This window comes from Schistocerca piceifrons, chromosome X (assembly GCF_021461385.2).
Source record: "Schistocerca piceifrons isolate TAMUIC-IGC-003096 chromosome X, iqSchPice1.1, whole genome shotgun sequence".
Classification (NCBI taxonomy): Eukaryota; Metazoa; Arthropoda; class Insecta; order Orthoptera; family Acrididae; genus Schistocerca; species Schistocerca piceifrons.
The window spans coordinates 162,117,025-162,142,964 of NC_060149.1; the positions used below are offsets into that span (position 1 = coordinate 162,117,025).

The following is a 25,940-nucleotide window of genomic DNA, read 5'->3' on the forward strand; positions in this document are numbered from 1 at the left end:
GTCGACGGGCACGTGCACCTTCCGCCGACCACTGGCGACAACATCGATGTACTGTGGAGACCTCACGCCCCACGTGTTGAGCAATTCGGCGGTACGTCCACCCGGCCTCCCGCATGCCCACTATACGCCCTCGCTCAAAGTCCGTCAACTGCACATACGGTTCACGTCCACGCTGTCGCGGCATGCTACCAGTGTTAAAGACTGCGATGGAGCTCCGTATGCCACGGCAAACTGGCTGACACTGACGGCGGCGGTGCACAAATGCTGCGCAGCTAGCGCCATTCGACGGCCAACACCGCGGTTCCTGGTGTGTCCGCTGTGCCGTGCGTGTGATCATTGCTTGTACAGCCCTCTCGCAGTGTCCGGAGCAAGTATGGTGGGTCTGACACACCGGTGTCAATGTGTTCTTTTTTCCATTTCCAGGAGTGTAGATTCATGTTCGTTGCTCCAGCTGAACCTGTCAACGATGGGTTAATTATGCACACATAAGCATACATATGAAACATGACAGATACTGCAAATGAAACATTTCGTTCACAAACTCATTTTCTTATTAACATATATAAACAGCTGCAAGTTTTAATGTGGAGCATATTGTTTTGTAGATATAAACAACACCAAGCTATCTGCACCTCGAATTTGGGCACCTTATTTTGAAAATGTCAGCATGTGTGTAGCTATTAACGCAATATTTTGTCTGGCTTCAGGTTAATAACTGGGATAATCCGACCAATACCGATTTACTGGTTTCCTTTGCTGAACATCCGCAGTCCGTAGAAGCGAGGCATTGCTTAGTGAATACTGCAAGTTAGAGGAGAACCTGGAATAGCCCATACGGGAAGGCACACCAAGTCTACGACGAAATAGTCTCCGTTCAAGAAACCCACCTCTGTGGCAAGCGTAACAGCTAGATACCAGTAATATCGGGGTGATAGACCTGTGGGATCAGAATGTCAACTTATTGAAAATCCTGAAGGGCGTGAATGGTTCCGAAAGTACGACTGTGATACTGCTGGCACAAAACTCGACAAGAAACGATGGGTCAAATTGAAGAGCTCGGACTGGGCATAGGCGACGCGCAGACTCTCTTTACAAATGGGGTGCTACAAAGTCTCCGGTTTGTCGCTGTGGGGCTCCGAATGAGACAATCAAGCACATTAGAGATTAATGCCCCTTGCGTTCATAACAGGGAAGTTGAAGTGACCCATGAAAGCTGACAATACAGCTTTTATGTTGATTAAGAACTTAGATATTGACATCTACTTTGTTTCACATATAGTTTTGTCCTCTTGTATTCTTGTTACATACATTTACTAATGTTCTATAACTGTATTTTTAAACCGCATGCGGGCTATACGAATAAATAAATAAAGAAAAATTGGAATTCACCGTACTGAGAGATATCTCAGATTGTTGCATTACAACATGGCAAATGATCCAGATATACTATCGGAAATGGGCTGTCTGTCATTAAAGTAAAAGAATTATCAACCAGGATTATAGTTTCTACACACTACTGCTTTACTGTACGCAACCTGCGAAACGGCTCGATTTGTCTATTATTGAGGATCTGCAGTCTAAAGAAATATTGTAACCGCTGTTCAACTTGACGGTTTTCACCTACGAAAGGATTTCCTGGAGACGGGAGTCACGTTAAGTGTCACAGTGCCGAGCGACATTAGAATCCTGCATTTTGATTTAAAAGGAAATTATTAAGGACAGCATGGTCACTAGAAACCACACTATCTCGGCAGATTCTTGAAATGATATAAGGAAACCATGGACAAATTCAACATACTGGTCTGATGAGATTTGAAACCTACTCCTGGAAAATACAATTTCATGATTTCAGCTATTGCACCACTTCACTGGATTTCTTATTTTCGTTGTGACATTTAACCAATGATGCAGCAAAACAGTACTGAATTTTATCAAGCATGACTAAAAAGTTTCATCCTCCCAATCTTGAGATTGTGCTCTCTTTCGTCTGGTAAGTGCAAAAAGTTGAATTTCCCAGCGCCTTGACGTCTGGGGGAGACCGGCATTTGAAACGTATCAGGTTAAGAGTGCGGACGTCTGTACTAGACGGCGCTTTGCGTCATCACTCAAGGCCGCGTGGATACACGACGGTAAACAGAGCAGAGATGTAGGCTCTTACTTGGTGTAAGCAAAGCGTAATACATAAAATATATTGGCAGGGGCTCGATCAGTAAAATTTGGTATTCCTGCCACATTATCAAATATATTTACACTGTCACAGAATATTGAGCAAGCAACAAGACGGAGGAAACTACACTACAGTTTTATGCAAAACCTGAAAAACGTACAAGAATTTAAAATGAGTACTACTGTTTTCGTGATGCTAAACTACGATTCAGATAAGACACTGCCTTGAAATTTATTCCACTCATTTTTGTTGTATTTTACTGGAATTAGAACTGAAGGAGAAACTCGTCAGATTCCTATACACGAAATCAGGCAGGTAAAGCGCAAATCTCTATGTAATATTGTGAAGCAACATCAGCATGTACGTCTAAAAACTGAAGAACGATTCAATATATCTGTGAATGAAGTGTTCTGATTTGGTCTCAGCCGATTCCGTGGTCATTATTTACCCAGTTCCATTTTTTTTATTTTTCAAGAATTCAAGAAATTCCACTTCTGAAAAATCAAGACAGCCAACCTTTGTATACATCTAACAAATGACTAACGAAGTGTATTTTGGGAAGCTAGAGCCGAATTGCGAAGGCACAGTAGCGAATCGAATGATGTAGTCTCTGCACATTATACATTCAAATACGTATGAGTTTCCTTTCACTGCGGACCTACATTTTCGCTGTAAAACCGGATACTGCTTCCAACAAACTACATCAGAAATTGTTAGTGTACTCATGGTATAAACACAGCAGTAGCAATTCTACAACTTTGTAATTCAGTAACTGCTACCTCACTGAAATTTTCTTCGTGGCTCAAAAGACAAGCGGCAGACAAATTAAAAAACGCGGATTTCAATTCAATGGCGTCCCAGCGAGCGGCAAGAAACAAATAATGATATTTTGAAGCTTAACTCGCATTCTTCCCGCCCAACACACAGACGTACTACTCGGTTAGACGCAACAGTACACAGAGCCATTCGTCGTAAGATCTCTAAACTATATTGCTCGACAGAAAAAAAAAGTGAAGGACCGAGAGAAGAAGTAGTAAACGGAATGAAACTTCACGGGTCGAGAGGATATGCGATATTATGTCAGTGATTACAATATAGAGAAGAATTTACAAATAACTGGGAAGTATAAACCCATTTAACAGCGTGACGTTGCACCCCCGGTACGTGGTTGGGAGAGGTGTCATAAAACGTTGAATCTTTTCCTGAGGCAAGCTGGGCCACAACTGTTCTACCTTGTCCTTGAGATCCTGGATAATGACAATGGAACAGAACTGACACCCCAGTTAGTCCCACCCATGTTCTATCGGCAACAGATCTCTGAATCTTTCTCGTCACGGAAGTACCTCAACATGAAGCAGACAGTTCATAGAGACACGTGCCATGTGTGGACGAGGGTTGTCCTGTTGGAAAATGTCACCACGATACTGTGGAATGAGAGCTGACATCTGACAACGCAGGCCTTCAGAGGTCCCTCAGTCACCACCACTGTGACTTGAAGTCATATACAATGGCTCTCCACATCATGTCATCAGGAGGGACACCGCTATGCCTCTCTAAAATACCCGGTGAAGTGGTGTAGTGGTTAACACACTGGACTCGCGTTCGGGAGGACGACGGTTCAAATCCGCATCCCGCCATCATGATTTATGTTTCCCTAAACCTCTTCAGGCAAATGCGAGAATGGTTCGTTTGAAAGGGCACAGCCGAATTCCTTCCCCATCTTTCCCTAATCCGATGGGACCGATGACCTCCCTGTTTGCTTACCTCCCACAAATCAACCATCCAACCTCTCTAAAACATTGTCAATTGGGACCTCTTCCCAAGTAGTCCCTATACCGACCGACGAAGCTCTTCCAGAGTAGTGCAGAAACGCAATTGATCGGTGAACGCAATCTCACGCCATTCATCAGCAGTCCATGCATGCCAGTCTCGATCCACTCCAAACGGAGCCGTTTGTGTTGCGATGTTAACGGCAGCCTACCCCTGGGACGGTTATTCCTTAGCCAGTTTGCTGCTAGTCTCCGAATAATGGCGTAGGATGAAACAGAATGTTACAGGGAGTCAATTACTTGTTCTTGGATGGCAGGTGCTGATGTGAATGGGTTATCATGTGCTTGGTGTACGATCTGTGGTCTTCCCTCATGTGTTCAGACGTGGTCGACCTGGAATCTTGACAACGAGTACGCCAGCTCTCAAGTCCCGAAACCCCCACAAATTACGACATTCCACGATTTGACCAGCCGATCAAAGGGAGACGCACAATGAAGCCCTGTTCGATACTCTGTCAGATGCTCACACGACTACTCGGCATCTCTGTGTCCTTCGCCGTGATAACTCAACATCTGAAGCTGTCCATGCCGCTTGTATACCCTGCCAGGCCTGGTAACAACACTAAACACGAACAACATTACTGCACTCTGTTGGCCGTTTACCTGCCAAAGAGAATACTGTTCTAATCATTAACACACCCGCATATGCTAAGAACGCGTACAAAGTTACATTTTCTTTCGGCCATGTCCTCTAGGTGCTTCACGTGATTTGTCAGGAAGTGTTTTTCATTGTTCGCCACTATTGTGGTTCAAATGGCGTTGAGCACTATGGGACTTAACATCTGTGGTCATCAGTCCCCTAGATCTTAGAACTACTTAAACCTAACTAACGTAAGGACATCACACATCCATGCCCGAGGCAGGATTCGAACCTGCGACCGTAGCGGTCACGCGGTTCCAGACTGAAGCGCCTAGAACCGCACGGCAACACCGGCCGGCGCCACTATTGTGCTTGCAGTTGAAAATTTCAGGCTGATCAGCGATTTAAAAGTTTCCTGTACATACGAACACACAAATCGTAATGTTTTTCTCGTGTTTTGAGACAATGTGATAACTACTAAGAATTTGAATTTGAAGAATATTGGTTTCATTTTTTATAAAATAACTTTTGTTGTACTAAGGTTTGAAGCTCCTTTTGATGTTTTTCCGTGTTTGCGATTTAAAATCGGGTTGTTTTGAAGATCAGCCTTACGCAAACACAATTTGTTTATTTTTGTATTTACCCAGACATGTTTTGACATCTGTGTGTCATTTACTGTGGGTCAAACTTTTTATTTCTGTAAAGTACAATATGAAATTTATAATCATTTAACTTTTGTATGCCTAAGAATTACAATATGTGCAATTTGTTTTGTTTTGTTAAGATACGTTAAAATTACATCGTTCCTCACAAGAGAGGAGAACTACCACATACAAAAACCAATAACACAAGGAAAGAGAGTCCTGAATGACAATACAACACAGTGCAACAAAACACTGTTCGGAACACTTAATGAACTATACAAAGATACCTCCCCACATAAAACATAACACTCAAACAGCGTCAAAAACAAAAAACAAAAGAAAAGAAAAACCTTCTGTATTCTCGGTTCCCTCCCCATCCGTTTTTTTCAGCTCTCTCTCTCTCTCTCTCTCTCTCTCTCATTCCACAGACACACACATGTACACACACACACATACACACACACACACACACACACACACACACACACACACATATAGGGTGGTCAGAAAATGTCTGAAACGCTTGTAGGGTTGCAGTAGGGGATGTTGTATTGAGACATAAACGTTAAGAAAAAAATTCGATACGTTGCACCGCTTTCGGGTTAATTAGGACTGAAGTTAGCCAATGAAGGAGACGCGCGCGCAAATTCAAGTTCCAGTAACCAAACGAAGCACTTGTTGGGCAGCACCGCCCCTGGCAGGCCGCATGAATGTGAGCGCGTGACGCCCCGATTGGCTAATTTCAATGCTAAATAACTCGGAAAGGGCGCAAAGTATCGAATTTTTTTATTAACATTTGTGTCTCAGTACAACCTGCCCTGCAACATCCTTACAAGCGTTTCAGACATTTTCTAACCACGATATATATATATATATATATATATATATATATATATATATATATATATATATATATAGCTCTCTCCCAGCACCCACACTACACCATTTCTGACGAAACATTCAAAATTAGAGCCACAACAAACACAAGACCAACGATGAACAAGTGAGCAGCGGCAATAACATAGCACCTCTCACAGAGAATAGTGTCAGAGGTGTCTGCTCAGATCACGTCTCGTCACATTTTGTGTAAGTGCATCTGAAGTGAATTAGGAAGCACAAATTGTGTGAAAAACTGTGTGAAGTAGTACACAGAATAGCCATTGATCGAGACACCAACCAGACACGCAACACGACGAAAAAATATAAGTACAGAAACCCACATAACCTCCACCCACGAAACAGTTCTTGATAAACACACATTAATTTTCTTTCATGGCTAGTTTGCAGATGACATGCTGTCAAAAGAACGACGATAAAGAGCACAAAAAACCGTTGTATAATAATGCAGTTCATTTAGCGATGTAATTTTAAGGTGAGCATCTAAACAAAACAAAACAAATAGCACATATTGTAATTCTTAGGCATACAGCAGTTAAATTGTTATAAATTTCATATGGTACTTTACAGAAGTAAAAAATTTGACCCATAGAAGATGACACATAGGTGTCGAAACATGTCTGGGTAAATACAAAAATAAACAAATTGTGTTTGCATAAGGCTGATTTTAAAAACAACCCAATTTCAACTTTTGCTGCTTTTATAACATATCCATTGTCTTTTTTTACATCCTCAGGCTTTCAACCACCGTTTTCAATGGTTAAAATAAAATAAAGAGCATTTTTATGTATCTGAACATTACCTGCCTAACAGCAAAATAACATGCACTAATCTCATACTAATTATGCTGTCTCAATAAAGTATTTTGCAGGTACAGATAGTTTTTAAAACTAGGGCAGTTACAAAAATGGCTCTGAGCACTATGGGATTTAACTTCTAAGGTCATCAGTCCCATAGAACTTACAACTACTTGAACCTAACTAACCTAAGGACATCACACACATCCATGCCCGAGGCAGGATTCGAACGTGCGACCGTAGCGGTCGCGCGGTTCCAGACTCTAGCGCCTTTAACCGCTTAGCCACTCCGGCCGGCAGGGCAGTTACAGTTAAAATCGTTATACAGAACTGACTAACGAGTTCATACTGTACAACAGATGTTTAAATATCGGTGTTAAGACTATTAAAATATAAAATTGAATTAAAAGTCCAGTAGTCCGCTGCAGCGGTATTTATAAGTACAGCTACAGCGGACTACTGAACTTTTCATTCAGTTTTATGTTCCAATAGGTTCAACAGCGGTATTTAAACACCTGTTGTACAGTATGAATTGGTCAGTCAATCATGTATAAGGTTTAAGTTAGTAATTACCTGTTATAAAGTAGTAGTATTAGTATACTTGGTGATTAATACTTAATTTTGCAATATTTTTTAAATTCGTTTTGTGAGAAATTGTGCTTCGTTGATTCCACGCCTACACCATCCACGAGACTAATAGCAATTTCCGTTCCCCGCTTCCGTCCCTCCCTAGCTCAGATCCTGGGTACACTCTTGCTTCGATACCTAGTTTAGTCTATGGTTCAGCTCTTCACTCTTTGCGCAAAAACGAAATGAGATGCTGTACGATACTCCCGATTCCACATTAAACTATCAACCCCATTTTCTGGGATTGACTGTGTTAACCGGTTCACAAACCAGAGGTATGTCAGGTCGAATAATCTGGAGCACGACGATATATGCTAAGCCACTGGAACGATCAAGACCATACCCCGGTTGTGAATGCAGACTTTCCTAGTGTATACTTCCGATGAACAGCTCTCGGATCTCTAGCCGGAGGCAGTGTTGAGATATCGCAGCGCTTCGACGAATGTCGCACTCGTAATCTTCTGAAGTCATCACCAGATCATGATTGTTAATCTTTCCGAAACATCGTGGTTCTTCAGCACTGCCAACCGGTTGCGAATGCGATTGGAGTACTGTTGCAACAATCCTCAGATCATCAGCTGTAGCTCTTTTATATTCAATAGCAGAATATTGTTGTTCCACCTTGCTAAACACCGTTCGCACTGAAATAAATGACACACAGCTGACTGAAGCAATACGCTTCATCACAGGGTGTATTCTTCCCGCAAACACGAACTGGCTATCAGTTCTTAGCAATATTCCACCACCAATCACAAGAATATCACATTCATTGTTGAACGTGTGTACAAGAAAAATCTAGAATTACCAATCCATTCACAATTTTCATTATCAGAACCCCAGCGACTGAGGTCTAGAAAATTGTCGTGGAGCGAAGCTATCAGTCTGCAGAACGGTCATTTTATTTAACATGTAAGATGCCTCGAAGAGTTAATGGCAGGAGGAAACTTTCCTAATGTACCAACAGCTAATTAAAATTCCCTGGGAGTGTGTTTTAAATGTGTTTTAATCGTTAAGAGGAAAGTGGCCATCTATGAGGAAGCTTCACTTATCTGCATCCACATGGACCTTGACGGCACTGCTGACACCATAAAACCTGTACTGTAGTTGAGAAACAGGACACTGTTGTTTGAAACATCCACTTCTCAATAAGCAACATAAATTAAGGTATTTAAATGTACTGGGGTTTATGCCATAGACACAGTTCTGAACAACATCTGGAGATATATCAAATATATTACTTCATACAGAGATATTATAGATGTTTCAGAAGCAGAGCCGAAAGACTAGTCAGCTCAAGAACGCGTGCTAGGGTGTAAAATATAATGAAAAGCTTAGATGGCGAATTAGTGTAATCAGAAGCCTTTATCTTTTCATCAGACAGCTCAACACTCCTAGGAAACATCACTTAAGGATAAAGTTGTTTAAAAGTGCGGCCTTCTATACACAAGCCGATTCTCTGTTTCAAGTGTCAGCTCGAGCGTATAATAGCGAAGCCACTGGCGGCAAATGTGGTAAGACTTCCCACGTTTATTCGCCGCCTCTGAAGACTATTCCTTTCTCTGGCTTTCGATCTGTCTTCATTAGAGACTGCACTGTATACCACGCAGGAAAGAAGTTACAGGAGCTAAAAACAACGAAACGAATTACGTATGGTGAAGCAAACACAGCCTATAAAGCTATTCAGTTCGCACACTCACTATTTCGTTTGCTCTCAAAAACATAGATAAACAGTACCAGCAGAAATACCTGCAATTTTATATGCAATTGCAAACGGTATTATTATCTCAAAAGCGGCAGCTCCCTCCAGACAGACCTCTGAGAGAACGTTTGCCAACATTATAGAGCTTCCAGAACTTAAAAGGCAGAGTCAAGCACTGCCAGTGCCAAGAAATTTCCCCCGGAATCTCCTCCAACAGAATAACCACGACATAAGTGCCAAATACAGAAGAAAACAGTTTGTAAACCGTTAGGCGTTGCAGGTATAATTCTGTCTGGTCGTTCTAATGACTCCACTTTGGAGTGAATGGAATATGAAACCTGCCTAAGATACCCCTCTAGCCCTTCAAATAAATCCGCTAAGTGCCGTAGGGTATCCATCCCTGCAGAGAGACTACACTGGGGCATCAGTGGGTTCAGGAGTCACGTGAAGGAACTGAAATTGATAGTACGGGACAGACTACTGCTCTTCTGTCTACAGGAGACACATTTTCAGATTTCCGAGACCCCTCTGCCAAGTGGATATAGTCTCCACACAATGGACGACCTGCGGCGGAGAGAGCTAAGGATGAAGCGCTCGTCATTTTAGATTATGGGTTGGGTTGTTTTGGGGGAGGAGATCAAACAGCAAGGTCATTGGTCTCATCGGATTAGGGAAGGACGGGGAAGGAAGTCGGCCGTGCCCTTTCAAAGCAACCATCCCGGCATTTACCTGGAGCGATTTAGGGAAATCACGAAAACCTAAATCAGGATGGCCGGACGCGGGATTGAACCGTCGTCCTCCCGAATGCTAGTCCAGTGTGCTATCTTTAGATTATGCATATTTCTCTTCTCCCCGCTGTTACCAACACGTAAGTAGTTTCTACCATCGCTTATGTGCAACATAGGGTAACATATTTTCCCTTTGCCTGCCCCCTCATCAGCCAATCGATCAGGACGCTAACTCCAACTTCATGACCCAGTTTCCCCGCCCATTCTTCCTGTGTGGCCATATTACCTTTAGCGTTGCTACGAGATTGTTCTCTGCAATCGATATTTCGGCCTCACACACACTGATGGTTGGGAAGTGTTTGACGACTTACATTCTAAACGTCTTCTCAGTCTGGATTCACCAGTCAGATAGAGCTGCGCCAGAATGTCAGCCGCCACAATGGGTGCTCAGTACGACAGACTGGACCCTGTAAACATGAACCGCTCTGTTGAAAGCGATGACAAAGTCGGAGAATGGTTAGCTAATTTAATAAAGGTGAGCCATCACGCCAATGAAGCATATATACGACAGTCTTCAAGCCAACATCGAAGACCGCTTGTTCCCTTGTAGAGTGGTGAATACCGCTCTAGTATCAGGTGCAAACTGGGGTTATGCATAGGATCAGTTCTTGAGCGACAGCAGGAAACTTTGAGACGTTTTGAGTATCAAGGTCCACTCCAATGACCCTCTTAAAATCTCGCGAGAACTGATCATACCTGAGTATCTATAGTAGTGATACCAACATTACCTACTTCGCAAATAGCATGGAGTGTGTGGTAAGCGTCGGCTTTGAATCAGGCTTAGAATGCAGATAGCTCCTTAATCGACCTCAATGTGAGTTCAGGAGATATCGAACGACCATCGACAATATGACCCTCCAGGAGGCTGCTATAGAACAGGCTTTCCTGTGCAGACATCACGTAACAATTGGTTGCTTCGACTTTGAGAAGTTATACAATAGTACTTGGAGGCATAATATCCTCGAACTGCTCAATGAATGTCGCGTCTGGTGGAAGTTTATCACTAGTGCTACGGTCATACCTTTCACCACGCCATTTTAAATACACAGTCGGCAATATCTTACCCCATAGTTTTGAGCAAGAAAACCATGACCCTCAATGTAGTCTTTTGAGTTTGATCTTGTTCGCTGTTGCTATTAACGGTATTATGTCCACGGTGAGGTGCCCTGTAGAGTGATTCCTAATCGTGGACGACTTCTTTCTTATTAGCTCGTCTCCCAGCACTGCAAGTATCACACGCGAGCTACAGTTGAAAATTAGGGGTGAAAGGGCAGATGAAACCTGTTTCAGATTTTCGACTGAAAATTCAGTATGTTTCCTTTTTTATCCGTTTGCGCTCCCTGTTTTTAATTTACCCGATTAGAGCATGTGGGACTCCACTTTAAATAAGCGGTAAGGTTACTGGGCCTAATCTTGATGAAAAATTTTCTGGCAGCAACACCTCAAAAATGTAAAGACAAGGTGTCACAGAGCAGTAAATACAATGTGTTAATCACATGGCTTGGGTAGGAGGCAGAACTTATCTTCTCCGCTTTTATCGAACTTTGGATGATCCCGTCACGAGTATAGCTGTATAGTGTTTGAGTCAGACAGAGAATAATACTTACAAATATTAAACGCCGTCCACTGTAGCGTTTAAGACGAGAACCATATCCAGCCTCTGCACCGTGGTTGGTGACCACCACAGCACCTCAAACGGAAAATCCTTTTGGTGCGACAAGCATACAAAATGTATTCTTATCCGTTCTCAGATACATACCACTCCATTTACTGCCCAAATTTTGAACGATCCTTTATTATACGACGGCGAGCAACGAGGTTTTTTACGATACACGTAAGTAATTCCTACTACGGCAGCCTTTCACAAATGGGTGTCGCAGATATCGATGTTTCAGGCGAGGGCCGCATAAAAATTCCCATTCACTTCTCAAGACGCACAGAATCATTTTATAATCGGCTCTGTTCAAGAAATCATGCTCTCCTAATATAAAATGTAAATCTATTTCATTAGTACTTCTAGATAAACACGGCAATTTTACTGAAGTTATGCGTAGATGACTTAAGGCAAAAGGATATAGGTTGACCACAGTCTTCCCTGACCAACTATTCACGTATCGACTACCCATTCGGTTAATAGTTTTTAGTAATGAGCTTTGCGATATGTTGGTGGCAATGGTGCGAAAGAAGTGATGTCAAATCTTTTCTTATCTGCTCCGATTCCCTTAGTGCTCTACAAGCATTGCAACAAACGGTCTCGGCAGAAATAATTGTCTAAATACAGTCTGGAACCGCGCGGCCGCTACGGTAGCAGGTTCGACTCCTGCCTCGGGCATGGATATGTGTGACGTCCTTAGGTTAGTTAGGTTTAAGTAGATCTAAGTTCTAGGGGACTGATGACCTAAGATCTTGAGTCCCATAGTGCTCAGAGCCATTTGAACCCTTTTTTGTCTAAATAACACAGGAAAAATTACTCTTCCTTCAACAGCAGAAGAAGTAGGTATTACCACTCTTCTGGGTGTCAGAGCAAGTAGGAATTTGGGGAAATAAGCTAGTAGATGTAGCAGCCAAGAAGGCCTGCAGGGAATTCAATGTGAGTTTGTGTCATTCCTTTGCAAGCTGGTACCTCGGCATTGGGTAAAAAAAGCCATGAGGTTGTCTGATGAAGACTGGCGGCGCATAAGGGACAATAAACTGCGGTCGAATAGAACGATGTCCACTAACACATGGATTCCTACTACAGCAGAAGGATCTCCAGTCTCTGGAGCTTGTGGCGTACCATTTACCAGGGTCAGATTTTAATAGAGTTTAAAGTAATTCGGCCTTGAGCGCATTGGCTAATGTAAGTGGGGACATGCCCTGTGCTTTAGCTAATGACGAGACAAGTGTGTTTTGCATTGTGCGCACTCCATCCTAAAGTCTTACACAGGAAGTTTTAGGGTGTCGGAGAGTGACCGGCTCATCGTTTGTCATCTAATTATCAGCTACGCACATATATCGGACACTCTGTTAATCACTTCTGTATTGAGTTCTACTTCTATTAAAGAAAAACTTTTAAAAACTGTCATATGAACAGTTTTCATTTTGTGTGTGAGTGAGTGTGTGTGTGTGTGTGTGTGTGTGTGTGTGTGTGTGAGAGAGAGAGAGAGAGAGAGAGAGAGAGAGAGAGAGAGAGAGAGAGAGGGGGGGGGGGGGGGAGGGAGAGAGAGGTTGTGTGTGTATTGATGATATCTGTACAATCGAACTTCAAGCGAAATATTTTATTTTCATTTAAGTGTAGATTTCTTTTTATGGTTCAAAGTGGTTGGTTCAAATGGCTCTGAGCACTATGGGACTTAACTTCTGAGGTCATCAGTCCCCTAGAACTTAGAACTAATTAAACCTAACTAACCTAAGGACATCATACACATCCATGCCCGAGGCAGGATTCGAACTTGCGACCGCCGCGGTCGCTCGGTTCCTGACTGTAGCGCCTAGAAACGCACGGCCATTTCTTTTTATGATAAGCCATTTCAACCACTCATATTTCATCATATTTTAGTATGGGCACTAAATATCTCGATGAGAGCACACAAATGATTATATCATCATAGAAAACTGAAACCCGTTTTGTCTACCTACTCCGGCAGCCTGCAAACTACAATCTGCTACTGGCATGTTCTGCCGTTCAAAGCAGTTAGACAGAGCGTCATTTGCTTGATGTTTAAAATAGGGTGGATGGAAGCAATGAAAGGACGTTAAGTTGGAAAAACGTCCCGAGAAGCCCGATTTATGGAGCTCTACGAGGATGTTACGTGTTTAAGTAATATCGTAGGCTTTGTCATCGAAAACAAAGACAGCTGTTACGCGATGAGTGTGTGGAATGACTTACTCTTCTTACATAATTCATCATCATTTAACCTTCTTTACCCAAGACCCTGCAGCGTTCATTGCTTTTTGGTGGCATTTGAACTTTTGCAGTACTGTTGGATTGCCCGTGACTGCAAAGTAGAAATCATCAATTCACCATAGGACAGGCTCCGTAGTTGCTCTAACGACTAACGGATGGGCGCCTCAGCCAAGTGGTGGATCGTGTTGGTAATATGATTCACCCATTTCTGGACCTAGTTGCGATTTTTCAGCACAGCAAGTTGGCTCTCCAGCGTTAAATTTACCTCGCCAATAACTTTTCTCGGTAACATAATTTTGGGCACTTTTCTGCCTGACACGAAAATCTATATGAAGACTGCCGAGCACTTCTCACTGAGTTGTGTGTGCCACAGTCGGAGAACGTGATGGCTTACTACAATATTGTAAGTTTTCTCCAATGTTCACTCATTTTCCAATATCATGAGGCTGTCAATACCTCAATCCATGTTAGCAGACGTTATCACGTTCCTTATGATGAATGGTACGGAAAGCTCTATGAGAGGAGCATATGTTAAAAAGATTGCTGCGGCCACTTAGCGTTTAGTTCTCCATCAGATGAGGTCGTTCTTTCTACGGGACGTCAGATGCACTTAGAGCAAGAGCTTGTGCCTGGTATACACAAGAACAGCGATCTCCTTGCTGAAAGTTTCAGTTCGTCCACATGCGTCAGTCATCCATTTAAAGTTCGACTGGAGTATGGGGGTCGTTTTATGAATCTGACTTTTCCTTCCACTTGTCTTTCCAGTGGGGTAAGGATCCTATTACAGCAAGAGAGTCTGAATCTTTTCCAACTATACACTTCCTGCTCCGTCGCTCTGTAACAGAATCATTACATTAGCCGCGCAGAACGATATCTAACTGTTAGGCTACTATTTGTGTTTGCCTCTGTGTATTCTGTTCAAATTCTGCTTTATTTGGAGAGAATTATGATACTCCTCTGGCAGTGTATGTGATATTTAGCTTTGGTTGTATCTTCCTGCTGGGGTGACAGAAGCTTTATAGTTCAATTACAGGCGTACCTCTCTGATTGATTAACGGACTACAGCTATCTCTACAGGTGCGTTTTTATACATGTAATTCAAGCACAGATGTTAGAGTTCGACTTTTTGTCACCTATGTCTGTGTACTATTTCTCTCTCATTTTGGGAGAAAAATTGTCTTGACACTAAAACTAATGGCAGATATATCATCCAAATTCCTGAAAGTAACAATCTGCACGCATGTCGTGGAAAACAAGGTTTAGACGGTCATTCGCGAATAAACTAGTTGCCAGGTTTCGGACGATTCATAGGGTATTGTAAAACAGGAAACTGTTTACGAAGCAAATTTTCATATGAAGCTTATACGATCTGTACTAGAATAGTGCTTCAAAATGCAGGGTTTATCGGAATGAACTAAGAGCAAAACTGAGGCCATCTACTGAAGAGCAAAGTGACTGTTCATGGTTTCGCTTTAGATAGTAATGCAAAAGATATGACAGTGGAAAATAATGGACAGCATTTCACGGAAATTGAGTTGGTAAATTTTACGAAATGGTTTTCAATTATTAAAAGGTTACTAGCGCTTTACAGTTTAACTGACTGGCAACTATTAATTGTGGATAGAGAAAAGTTTTACTTCTGACTTGCTTTTTCTATCCGCAGATTCATGTTGGTAGCTATTGCTGATACGTTCGCCTCGCTTTAATCTTGCCCCTGTACTAAGTACTCCATTCACGCACACTCGAGAGCAGTTTAATTACCGGCAGACAACTAGTAAAGTTTAGCACCCTCTTTCGTTCTGTTTGCTGCCGTGACACGTAGAGGTATGGAAACGCAGAAAATAAAGGGAATGCCATTGCGATCCATGGGCGCTCATACGTCACCTAAAACTCGGCCAAGTTAGTCGGTGCCGTCTTCAGGGAGCGTTCATCTCATTCTACGGCGTGCAGGTATGGTTACTGAGATCAGGTAACCTTCCTGGCCACACAATCAAACTCTCTTTCGTTGTGTTCTTCTGTCAATTTCTATGGTAGGGGGATGGGGAGCAATGGTACGGTGTATTGTCTTTTTGAAGGTACAGCGTACCTGCAAAAGCTCGGGCAGTAGATTCCTATGTCGTTCGACGTAAGGAGAGGTACAGATAAATGTTCTAATATTCTAATGTGTGTGAAATCTTATGGGACTTAACTGCTAAGGTCATCAGTGCCTAAGCTTACACACTACTTAACCGAAATTATCCTAAGGACAAACACACACACCCATGCCCGAGGGAGGACTCGAACCTCCGCCGGGACCAGCCGCACAGTCCATGACTGCAGCGCCTAAGACCGCTCGGTTAATCCCAGAATGTACCAGAGCCCCCATTCCACCAGATATAAAAATCTCCCGCGAGAATAACTCCGTCCTGTACCCTGTTCACAAGTTGTATGCTTAATTAAGAATGGTTTTAGACGCCCCTGCTGTCGGTACGTTTCAGCATGTACCTTGACTCATCAGTCCAGGCGACTCACGTTCTAGCCACGATGAAATACAGTGATATTACGCAGCTTGTCCAACCTTCGTGCGACTGTGACACCATCTGCCAGTACATGGCTGATGAAATCCCAGTCACGTTGTTTCATACAGTATCTGAGCAAAACTATCCAGACACCCGTATGCAACGCGAAATTCACCAACAAATGTGTCCGCAGCTCGTGGTCTACTATGAAAGACAATAAAGATCAATAGAAACAAAAGGTGGCTAGCGTTGCTCCCTCTGGATCACGGGGTCCTGGGTTCAATTCCCGGCCGGATTGGGTATTTTTTTCCCGGGGACTGGATGTTTGTGTTGTCATCATTGTTTCATTGTTTCATCATTCGTGAGAGTGCCTGGATTGGATTGTATAAAAATTGGACCTGTAAAAATTGGGACTTTGTACGGGCGCTGATGACAGCGCAGTTGAGCGCTCCACAAACAAAACATCATCATCATCACCACTACTAAATATCACGAGAGGCGGACCCGCTAATATAAAAGGAGGCGGGGAGTATTGTGTTGTCAGTAGAGAAATTGTAACAGCAGAATGGGTCATTCTGGAGGGCTCAGTGACTTCGATCGTGGACTAGTCATTGGATGTCACCTGAGTAACAGATCCATTAGGGATATTTAAAACCTTCTGAAACTTCCGTAGTCGACTGTTGGTGGTGTGACCGTGAAGAGGAAACGCAAAGTAATACCCACAGGTAAAACAAGACCAAGCAGATCTCATGTACAGAGACCGTCGAGCATTGCGGAGAACAGTTGTAAAAAATAGTACGAAATCAGCGAAGGGAATCGCTCGTGAGTTGCGAAGTGCTACCGGCAGTCCAGCTAGCACAATCACTGTGTATATGGAGTTAAAAATAATGGGGTACAGTGGTCGAGCAGCTCCTTGTATGTCATACGTTTCTGTAGTGACTGCTAAGTGACGCTTGAGGTAGTGTAAAGAGCGACCTCTCTGGACAGTAGATGAGTGGAACGGTTATCTGTCGCAATCCGATTAAAGGGTTAGGGCTTGGAGAATGCCTGCAGAACGTTACCTGCTATTATGTGTAGTGTCAACAGCGAAGTGTACAGGAAGGAGCTAGTGTTAAGTTGGGGGGGGGGGGGGTTTCCTGGTCAGGGTGTGGTATCCTTATTGTGCTTCAGGAAACGCTAAATGCCGAAGTGCAGGAACAGATTTTAGAGCATTGTGTACTGGATTCAGTAGAAGAACAGTTCAGAGACGATGAGTGTTTGTTTCTACATGATAATACAACCAGCCTTTGTGAGGCAATGGTTTGCGGAAATTAACATTCCGGAAATGGACTGACCTGCTGATAGTCCCTACCTGAACCCAACAGAACGCCTTAGGAAGGAGTTAGAACGTCAAGTTCGCTCGAGATGCCAACGGCCAACATCACTACCTTCTCTGATTTCGGCTCTTGAGGAAGAATGGGCTATCATTGTTCCACAGACGTTCAGACATGTCATTGGAAGTGCCCCCAGCAGATTTCGAGCTGCCTTTGGTAGCCATGGACAGTTGTTCGTAGCAATGGCAATGGCGCTTTTCCCCAGCCTCGAGATGATGTACTGACCTCTCTCTCTATTTCTCGTAACGGTTTGTGTCTGGATCCTACATGCTGGCTTAAATTTTCGCTATTTCCAGTGATGGCCGCTGATTTCCGACATCGGCTGGAAAGGAACTGCCGATCGTCTTGGCAGGAGGCAGCACTTTACAGAAGTGCTATTAGTTGAGAGAGGAAATTGCAATGAAAATACCTATATTACTGCTACTGATTGTGGTTGGCTGAATTACCTGAATATTATAACAGTTTCATGACAAGTTTGGAATCGCGAAATCGGATAGTCTGTCTGCAGTCATCACGTAGTGTAGAGGTGGTGTAGTCTCAGGAGTGGAGCTGGTGTATTTCGGAAGACTCCAGGAGGTTCTCCTCTACGATCAAAAAAGTTATGTTTTGCAGTAAGAAAAATGGACAGAATCCGTAAGTGTGTTGACGTGAATTTAGGATTTAGTCATTACGTGTTTCTAGGCGAGTGTTCCCACTTCGTGAATGTGCAGACGCCCAGTAGTCAGAGACCTCAGACTGCGTTGTGGATCCAAGTACCTAGCTGGGCCATCGCGTTTACTGAACGAGACAGACTTCACGGGGTTTCCATTGAAGCTAATAAATTATATTCTTTTCCGTGGAAATATGAGTGTGGTGCTTTTGTGTGACTCTTTCCCTATTGACTTTGAACTGTATTCCTGATTTGCTGTTGCGGAGATAGTCTGCGGAAAGTGATCAAAGCCAGTTGAAGGCGATAGCTGTAGAGCTCCTAACTGGTGACGTCAGAGTAGTGAGATGTTTAAACCTCCCTCGCAGGTCGAAGAAAATCTGGCGACCTTATTTAGCTTATTTCATTTAGCTTAACTTATTTAGTTTCACCTTGTTCTACAGATGTATTAGCGTAGAGAATTAATCTGGTTCTCCAGTAAATATTTCCGCTTAACGGCGGAACAATGTGTCGCATCAAACATCGCCAAGTTACATGGATTCTAGCCGCGGCCATTACTTTGATTTCACGCGACGCCGTGGAAGCCACGAAGTAAGGACGAAAGGAACGTTTCAATGTGGTATGCTAAGCTATACCAGTCGTCGGGGAGACACTACAACTGTCTGTCGAACACAAGTGGCATCGTTAGTAAAATGTAAACTTTCACATCCGGAGCTGGCCGGGCTGGCCGACCGGTTCTAGGCTCTTCAGTCTGGAACCGTGCGACCGCTACGGTCGCAGGTTCGACTCCTGCCTCGGGCATGGTTGTGTATGATGTCCTTAGTTTAGTTATGTTTAAGTAGTTCTAAGTTCTAGGGGACTGATGACCTCAGCTGTTAAGTCCCATAGTGCTCAGAGCTACTTTTTTTCACGTCCGTAAATGTGACAATTAATAAAATACTATGACTATTAAGTCGTGGTCACATGGATTTCACATTCATTCAGTAGCGAGCCAGGATGTGGGTCCAACACTCAAAGAAGCTACGATCGTCTTTGAAAATGTCCTCTGCAGATGGGGACGAAACTTTGGGTTTTAATGTGAAATCCATTCGATCACGCCATAACAGCCCGGAATATTGTATTAATTGTGATAACTCGTATCTCTAATTCAGTGGTTCATTACTGTGTTTTCTATTCCTATGAAACCCATCTTTATTTGCACCTTTAGCTTACGACATTAATTCAAAGGACGACAGTCTGCGTGTAAGGGGCGTTCATAAAGAAACGAGCCGGAGGCATAATTACAGAAACCAGTACCTGTATGTTAGAAGTACTGACCCTGGCTGTTGAGACACTTGTCCCACTGTGACACAAGGCGGTGAATGGCTGTCTCATAAAATTCCCGGTGCTGCAATGTTAACCAGTTCCGCACGTACAGCTGGGCGTCGTCGTCCGAGGTGAACCGGAAAGGTTATGCTGACGTTCTTCTTTGATCTAGATGGCGCCTTCTGATTCACTTCCTGTAGCAACAGTGAATGCCCAGCGTTCCTCGCAAATCTTATCTACCCTTCGCCAAGCGTTCAAATCAAAACGACCAGGCAATCTCAGCCGTGGGGTCATTCTGCTCAACGACAATGCAAAGCCTCATACGGCAAACACAGTCGTGGCACTCCTACAGAAATTCAGATGGGAGGCTCTCGGCCACCCTCCATACAGTCAGGACAGCTCTCCCTGTGGGTACGCCATGTTTGGTCCCCTTAAAAAGGCTCTCCAAGAGCCAAACGATTCACCTCGGACGACGACACCCAGTTGTACGTGCGGAACTGGTTAACACTGCAGCCCCGAGAATTTTATGAGACAGCCATTCACCGCTTTGTGTCACAATGGGACAAATGTCTCATCAGCCAGAGTCAGTACTTCTAACATACAGGTACTGATTTCTGTAATTATGCCTCCGGCTCGTTTCTTTTTGAACGCCCATTATAATTTACAAACGTTAGATAATTGTGCGTAAATAATTGTTATCTTATTTTCTTACAGCACGTTATGACCACTAATGAAGTGCAGACCTGTGAGGACAAACCGTCTTCTTCGTGTGGCGAAAGTGCTGACTCTTCGAACGTAGCGTATTTTCCCGCAGAACAGGATCTGAACCATGAAGAGATGTGATAACTACTCGGAATCTCTCAGAGTGCACAGTGACTTGTCTGTACTCTCTTTTCTGGTTTGCACATGTCACTGCGTTGCCGGGAACTTCACCGCTGAGGTCATTTTGTGCTAATATGTGACTTGTATATACAGTGCAGAGTGGCAGAAAACTGAGCGTTTCTAGTGGTTTTGTTGTTGTATGCTCAGATAAATTTGGTGGCAGGATACGAGTTGTCAAAGAGCATGCAACTGAATATGATCACGTAAATCATTTCGTATACGCCTAGGTCTCGTGAAGTGAGCACATTGCTTGGAACCGATTCAGAACTACACAAGGTATAGTTTTTAAATTAGATATCCTGTTCAGCAGTCTTCGATGCTTCGTTGGTAAGCTACACATCTTGTTCATCTAGTGATGAAACAATACTGAACGGAACATATTCCGTTTCAAAGTTGAAAAAAAGAATGAACACTTTTGGTTGGATGCTATATTGTTTATCACATCAGCAAATACGCAACGACGACGATTACCTTTGTCTCCAACACAGCGTGAATGACATGTAACTAATAGAACTAGTTTTGATGTCTTCATTTTCCATTCTTTTCTATATGTATTATAATGGTCATGAAGATTGGCGCCATACGGCAACACTCTGCCATACCATCCAGAAACCTTAACAGGCATAACATATACGACATTCCATTTGAGAAAATCGGAAGCTTCTCTGTCTTCACAAATTTTCCAGTGCTGTTACTATAACTGCCTTTTTTCTTAATCAAAAATTTGCTTAACTTTTAAATGAAGTGACATATATTTTGATGGAGACTAATACAATTCTTCCCCAGTGTGTTACTATCATACATAAAGTTATACTAGTTACTGAGAAATTTAAAGGGATGTTGTCACAATGCGGAATCAAAAGTGTAAAACGAGGAAATACTCAAATGCTGATGCCTTAAAGACGAGAATAGCGCCGAAGAGGAAGAAACGGTACCTCAAAGCGTATTTCAAATGCAGGGACAAGCAAGAAAAAGCCATCACAGCTCAAAAGAAATAGCTCGTAAGTGAGTGTAAAATGAATAAAATGAATCTATAGATGACAACAAAATAACGTATCTTAGTTAACACAGGAATTCCCTGCCGCTAATCTACCAATCTGCTTCTTGATGACGATGAAACAAGCAGATGCTGCCATTGTCATGAGAAGTGATGAGTGTTCAATCATTGTCACCGAAAAAACTGACAATACTTCTACCGTAGTTATGCAGAGCCTGTAACAGTCTTCAACACGATTTGTTAGAAGCCCGCAGCATTAACACAAAATTAAGTTAATTCTTCATAGTTGCAGTGGAACTCAGTATTGTTTCAACTGCAATCATGTATGAACAGCGGCAATTCCGACCACGAAATCACAACATGAAGAGGTTTTCTAGGCGACATCACTTGAATCCGACGAAACTTATTTACGGAACTTCAAATCCGCGTTTACAGTTGATAATTGCTACTAGTTGCAGAGGCAGGTCTGAAATAGCTGAAACAACTGTACAAAAAATACTGACACTGTAGCCACACGATTGCAGAACAGACGAAATTTGCTTACAAAATACCCCAACGCGAAATTTAGAAAAAGATTCCCAGACCCTCGCTGATCGTTTAGTAATGCTGTACAATGATCATTAAGGTACTGAAATTGAAGGAGTCCCGCTTCCATTAAGGGTGCGTTACGCGGCTTTGTGTTCTTGGATCTGTGAAGCAGTAAAATAGTTTATACGGTCGTTAATAAGTGCGACACTGATGGGTTGCCCAGGCACATAGAAATGAACGTCACCTCTGAATCTCCACCCCGAGTATTCACGAGGAGGCGTGTTCTTAAACACCGAGGGAGGTGGTGCAGCGCTGGATTCGTCCTCCCGACGACGGTTCAAACCCACGTCCAGCCAAGCAGTTTTAGGTTCACCGTGATTTCCCTAAATCGCTGCAGCCAGATGCCGGGATGGTTTCTTTCACCATCCTTAACACAATCCGAGCCTGTGCTCCGTCTCTAATGACCTCGATGTCGACAGTACGTTGAACCTAATATTCCTTTTTGTGTTCTTAAACGACCTCACTCGCTACCGTGCGACACGGAATGTCAGTCAACGGAGTTACGAAATACGAGGCGACCGACAACTTCACAGAAGCAATCGGGATGCCCCGAGGCCACGTGCTGCGTTTGGGACTGGCGAGACGATGCGTATCGGCGCTCGTTAGCTGCGGTGCGGTGGTACTGACCTGGTGCGTGCTGCGTGCTGCGCCGACGTCCGCGCGGCCGGGCGAGCGCTGCCGGAGTGAGCAGACGAACCGGTTGCCCACGGCGAGGCCGCCGCTAGCCGCCACGGCCGGCACGCGCGCCGCGACCGCGTAAACACCGCAGCCAGCTGACTCACGCCGCGTCCCTTCTACACCCGCGTCCTGGTCACTGTACCGAGATCTGCGCGCCTCTTGCCTATGCGCCCGGGCTCACTAATTTGCTGTCGTGTAATACCTCATTTATACATCTACTTCTGCATCGATACTCCGCAAGCCACCGTAAGGTGCGTGGCGGAGAGTGCCCTGTACCACTGCTTGTCATTTCCATCCTGTTGGGTTGGGTTGTTTGGGGGGAGGAAACCAGACAGCGAGATCATCGGTCTCATAGGATTAGGGAAGGAAAGGGAAGGAAGTCGGCCGTGCCCTTTCAAAGGACAAAGGAATCATCCCGGAATTTGCCTGGAGCGATTTAGGGAAATCACGGAAAATCTAAATCAGGATGGCCGGACGCGGGATTGAACCGTCGTCCTCCCGAATACGAGTCCAGTGTGCCAGCCACTGCTCCACCTCGCTCGAAAATGGTTCAAATGGCTCTGAGCACTATGGGACTTAACTTCTGAGGTCATCAGTCCCCTAGAACTTAGAACTACTTAAACCTAACTAAACTATGGACATCACACACATCCATGCCCGAGGCAGGATTCGAACCTGCGACCGTAGCGGTCACGTGGTTCCAGACTGTAGCGCCTAGAACCGCTCGGCCAACTCGGCCGGCCACCTCGCTCGGTTTTCCTCCTGTTCCACTCGTATACAGAATGAGGGAAAGACGATTGTCTGTGCCCCTCTGTATGAGCCCTTGTTTCTCGTATCTTATCTTCGTGGTCCTTACCCGCGATGTATGTTTTCGGGAGCGGTATCGTTCGGCAGTCAGCTTTAAATGTCGGTTCTCTAACTTTTCTCAATATTGTTTCCCGCAAAGAACGCCGCATTCCTCCAGGGATTCCCATTTGAGTTCCCAAACTATCTCCGTAATACTTACGTTACGTACCGGTAACAAATCTACAGCCCTTCTCTGAACTGCTTCCATTTCTTCCTTCAATCTGATCTCGTGTAGATCGAAAACACTCTTGCAGCACTCAAGAATAGGTCGCACCGGCATCCTATATGCGGTCTCCTTTGTAGGTGAACCACTCTTTCCTAAAATTCTTCGCCGGCCGGTGTGGCCGTGAGGTTCTAGGCGCTTCAGTCTGGAACCGCGTGACCGCTACGGTCGCAGGTTCGAATCCTGCCTCGGGCATGGATGTGTGTGATGTCCTTAGGTTAGTTAGGTTTAAGTAGTTCTAAGATCTAGGGAACTGATGACCACAGATGTTAAATCCCATAGTGCTCAGAGCCATTTTTGAACCTAAAATTCCTCCAATAAACCGAAATCAACATTTGTCTTCTCTACCACAGTTTTCACACGCTCGTTCCACCTCATATCGCACTGCAACGTTATGCCCAGATATTTAAACGACTTGACTTTGTCAAGCTGGATCCAAGTAATACCTAATCGGAACATTACAGGTTTATTCTTTCTACTCATCTGCATTAACTTTCATTTTTCCACATTTCGGGCTAGTTGCCATTCATCACACCAACCGGAAATTTTGTCTAAGACGTCTTGTATCTTCCTATAGTCACTCAACCGCCAGCCGCTGTGGTCTAGCGGTTCTAGGCGCTTCAGTCCGGAACTACGCGGCTGCTACGGTCGCAGATTCGAATCCTGCCTTGCTCATGGATGTGTGTGATGCCCTTAGGTTAGTTAGGTTTAAGTAGTTCTAAGTCTAGGGGACTGATGACCTCAGATGTTAAGTCCCATAGTGCTCAGAGCCATTACTCAACTTCGACACCTTACCGTACATCACAGCATCATCAGTAAACAACCGCATATTGTTGCCCACACTGCCCGCGAAACCATTTATGTATATAGAGAACAACAGCCGTCCTATCACACTTTCCTGGGGCACTCCTAACGCTACCCTTGTCTCTGATGAATACTCGCCGCCGAGGACGACATACTGGGGTCTATTGCTTAAGAAGTCTTCGAGCCACTCGTGTATCTATAAACATATTCCGTATACTCGTATCTTCGTTAACAGCCTGCAATGGGGCACCGTGCCAAATTATTTCCGGAAATCTAGAAATACGGAATCTGCCTGTTGACCTTGATCCATAGTTCTCAGTATATCAAGTGAGAAAAGGGCAAGCTGAGTTACGCACGAGCGATGCTTTCTAAAACCATGCTGATTCGTGGACATAAGCTGCTTAGCCTCGAGAACGTTTATTGTATTCGAATTGAGAATGTGTTCAAGGATTCTGGAGCAAACAGAAGTTTGGGATGTTGGTCTGTAATTTTGCTGGTCGGTTGTTTTACCTTTCTTATATACTGGAGTCACCTGCGTTTTTTTCCAGTCGCTTTGGACTTTGTGCTTGGCTAAATGGGAGCCGAAGCAGTCGGTGGCTCTGGAACTAGGAACGGAACGATGGGCGAGAAGAAGCAACTCGGTCGCATAGTTATTTTCTGCAAATAGCTTCAGTTCTGAGCGTAGCTCAAGGAAGGGAGGAGGAGGAGGAGATTAGAGTTTTACCTCCCGTCGACAGCTAGGTCATTAGAGACGGAGCTGAAGCTCGGAGTACGGAAGGATGGAGGAGGGAATCGGCCGTGCGCTTTTCGAGCGAACTATCCCGGCATTTTCCTGGAGAGTTTTAGGGCAATCACCGGAAATATAAATCTGGGTGGTCGATCGGGGATTTGAACTGTCGTCCTTCCGAATGCGAGTCGATAGTGCTAACCACTGCACTACCCCGCTAAGTGCCACAAAGAATTCGCAGATAAAATGGGCTAGCTGGCTTGCTTAAGTTCCGGCTAGTTCAATCCATCGGTATCCACGACGTGCCAGACATCTCGCGGACCGCATGTGGGCCAATTCTCAGCCTGCCTCAGCCTTTGTCATTCCTTCCCAGATATACTCGGTATAGCAGGACATTCTCCCCCCAAAGAACCATGGACCTTGCCGTTGGTGGGGAGGCTTGCGTGCCTCAGCGATACA

General features: G+C 44.1%; 1 protein-coding gene across 1 annotated transcript in view; it reads right to left on the reverse strand.

Moving 5' to 3' along the window:
• LOC124721762 (serpin A3-1-like) overlaps positions 1-22,927 on the reverse strand; it is a 148,619-nt gene extending 125,692 nt beyond the window's left edge. The window contains exon 1 of the mRNA XM_047246871.1: positions 22,831-22,927. The gene's annotated coding sequence lies outside the window, so the exon portion shown is untranslated. The remainder of the gene's footprint in view (positions 1-22,830) is intronic.
• Positions 22,928-25,940: the final 3,013 nt, after the last annotated feature.